The sequence below is a fragment of the Mastomys coucha genome, unplaced genomic scaffold (genome assembly GCF_008632895.1).
Source record: "Mastomys coucha isolate ucsf_1 unplaced genomic scaffold, UCSF_Mcou_1 pScaffold23, whole genome shotgun sequence".
Taxonomy (NCBI): domain Eukaryota; kingdom Metazoa; phylum Chordata; class Mammalia; order Rodentia; family Muridae; genus Mastomys; species Mastomys coucha.
In genome coordinates this window covers 51191889-51195362 of record NW_022196906.1, presented here as the reverse complement: position 1 = coordinate 51195362, position 3474 = coordinate 51191889, and positions in this window count along the sequence as shown.

Genomic DNA, 3474 nt, shown 5'->3' with positions numbered 1-3474 from the left:
GAAAAGAGAAAAGAAACAAAAACAAGCCCCTGTTCCCTCCTCCCTCCCCCTGCTCACTACCCCACCCTCTCCTGCTTCCTGGCCTGCCCATTCTCTGTTATACATATGCTGCTGGAGCCATTAGTCCCCCCATGTGTACTCTTTGGTTGGTGGTTTAGTCCCTGGGAGCTCTGAGGGTACTAATTAGTTCATATTGTTGTTCGTCCTAAGGAGCTGCAAACCCTTCAGCTCCCTGGGTTCTTTCTCTAGCTCCTTCATTGGGAACCCTGTACTCAGTCCAATGGATGGCTGTGAGCCTCTACTTCTGTATTAGTTGGGTAATGTCAGAGCCTTTCAGGAGAAAGCTATATCAGGCTCCTGTCATAAGGCCACACTTTTTTTTTTTTTTTTGTATAGCCCTGGCTGTCCTGGACCTCACTCTATAGACCAGGCTGGCCTCGAACTCAGAAATCCGCCTGCGTCTGCCTCCCAAGTGCTGGGATTAAAGGCGTGGCCACACTTCTTAATAGTGCCACTCCCTGGGCCAAGCATATTCAAATCACCCCAGGAGGGAAGGGCTTATTTCAGTTTACAACCCTCAGGTCACATGCTATCACTGTGGGGATTCAGGGCAGTAACTTGAGGCAGGAGCTGATACAGAGGCCATGGAGGAGTGCTGCTTACTGGCTTGCTTCTTATGATTTGGTCAGCCTGCTTTTTTACGGTATCTAGGACCACTAGCTCAGGAATGGCACTGCCGACCACGAGCTGGGTCTGCCTTCATCAATCATAAATCAAGAAACTGCACCACAGGCTTGCCCACAGGCCAATTTCATGGTGATTCTCAGTTAGGTCCCCCTGTTCCCAAATGATTATAGTTTGTGCCGTTTACATAAAACTACCCATGTGCATATACACAAACAGGCTTACAAAAAAAAAATCAGGAGAGCCAGGCACAGTGCTGTATACACATAATTCCAAGTACCCACAGAGGAAATTGAAAGTTCCCTGCCAGTCTGGGCAACTGAGTAAGAACCAATCTCAAAATAAATAATAAAAGGACAATGGATATAGTTGCAGTTCACTGGAGACCCTGAGTTTAACCTCCAGTATCCCCAAAAGAAAAGGGGTTATAGTGGCAAGAATAATACACATTTCACACAGAACCACTTAATTAAAGAGAACTAAATAAGTACATGAAAGTTCTCAGTGCCGCTGAGCAGGAGTCACCCATGACCTGGAAATCAACAGGGGCACTGAGTTTGAGAAGTCTTTATATCAGAAATTTTCACTTACAAATTTTTCAGCAGAAAAAAATTTACATTTAAAACATGCATTCAGAAAACTATCTGAACTGTAAGTCCACAGCTTAGTTTCTTTTCACTTTTTATTGATTTATTGTAATTTTGCATCATGCACCCCAAAGCCCACTTATCTCCCTGTCCCTTCATATCCAACTTCCGCTCTTGAATGGGCCCCCCCTCCCAAAAGAAAATAAAAAAACTAAACTAAAAGCAAACAAACACTTCTCCTAACCAGTTACATGCAATTCTGCATAACTATGGGTGGCCTTCAGTAAAGGCTAGAGTGTACAGGCTAGAGGAAGGGGGTTCATCTATGGGGCCAGATGGGAGTCATCCCCAGGGCTTTTGTCTATGGTTGCTTTAAGCCCACCTGTGGCTCTGTAAGTAAGTCTTTTTTTTTTTTTTTGGTGTTTTTGAGACAGGGTTTCTCTGTATAGCCCTGGCTGTCCTGGAACTCACTCTGTAGACCAGGCTGGCCTCGAACTCAGAAATCCACCTGTCTCTGCCTCCCAAGTGCTGGGATTAAAGGCGTGCGCCACCACCGCCTGGCTTGTAAGTAAGTCTAATAAACTCATTGTTTCCCCAGAGTGAATTCTGGCGGGCTTGGAACCCTTTTTTGTTTTGTTTTACTGGAACTTCAGGAGGAGGGGTAGACATAGTTTTTGTCTCTTCCAGCAATGGAACTTCAGTAGCAGTCTCTCACTGAGCCAATTCAGTATAGATGCTGATGGGCCAGCTTCAGAGACCCTCCAGTCTCCACCTCTCCACTGCAGACATCACAGGAGTATGCCACTGCCCCCAGCTTTTTACATCGGTCCTGGGGATTCGAACTCAAGTCCTCATGCTTGTGTAGTCAGCGCCATCTCCTAGACTCAGCTTCTGACTCTCTAGAAATGAAATCAGTAATGAGCCATATACCTTCTCCTCTCTGTGTTTAGCTTCTATTGTGGTTTCACTATGTTAGTGAGATTCATTTACACTTTGCATATAGCAGCAGCACGCTTGTTCTTGTGACTGTTCACATCCAGCTGTATGATTACATCACAGCGAATGCTATTAGTAAGGAGCTGTGGGATTTTGTCTGGTTTTTCGACTAATTGGAGTAGTGATGCTATGAACATTCTGTATTCTTCAACCATGAACATGGTATACCTTTCTAAAGTTAGGACTTTTTAAATGTCTCTCAGTGATGAAATGTATACACGTATTCAATTTCCATTAGACTTTTTCCTAGATACAATTTTAAAGTAAATTCTAAAGCTGAGACCATTACAGTAACAAAAAGCTGTAGCATCTGGTTGGTAGAAGTGCTGTTGCTTTTGTGTATAGACAGAATATCCAGAGCCATTCGCTAAATTTTACTGATCTTAAAAGCTTTTATGCTGTTCTTAAATTTTCTTTCTTTTTTAAAAAAGGTACAGAGAAACAAAGTCATCATTGGGCGATGAGATTATGTGCATAAAAAGTAGAACACTGGGGCTGGAGAGAGCTCAGATGGTGAAGGCACCTGCTGCCTAGCCTGAGGTCCTCAGGACCCATATGGAACAAGTTGCCCTCTGACTTACAAGTGTGCATATGCACATTTATTATCCGGAAGACTTTGTATAAGATGCTTCCTTTAAAGCAGGGCGTGGTGGCACATGCCTTTAATTCCAGCACTTGGGAGGCAGAGGCAAGAGGATCCCTGTGAGTTTGAGGCCAGCCTGGCCTCACAGTGAGTTCCAGAACAGCTAGAGCTACATAGTGAGACCCCATTTCACACAAAACAAAACAAAACAAAACAAAATAGACACTTCCTTTAGTGTTTGGAAAAATCTCATTAATTAAACCACATGACTTCATTTTCTTTCCATAAAGATTTTTAATAATAAATAAATGTCCCTTAACAATTATAGGACCATTCATACTTTCCATTGCTTTTAGTGTCAGCTTTGATAAGTTATATTTCCTTTTATCTTTTAACTTCTTATTGATTCTTTGTGAATTTCACATCATGCACCCCAATCCCATTCATCTCCCCATCCCTCCATATCTGCCCTCTACCCTTGCAAATCCCTCCTGTCCCCAAAAGAAAACAAAAAATAAAATAAAATAACATCTTGTCATGGAAGTGGCAGTGTGTCACAGAGTATCACACTCCCTTTTGCCAGTTCTTCACTGGATTCCTTCTATTTACTCAGTCTTTTTTTTT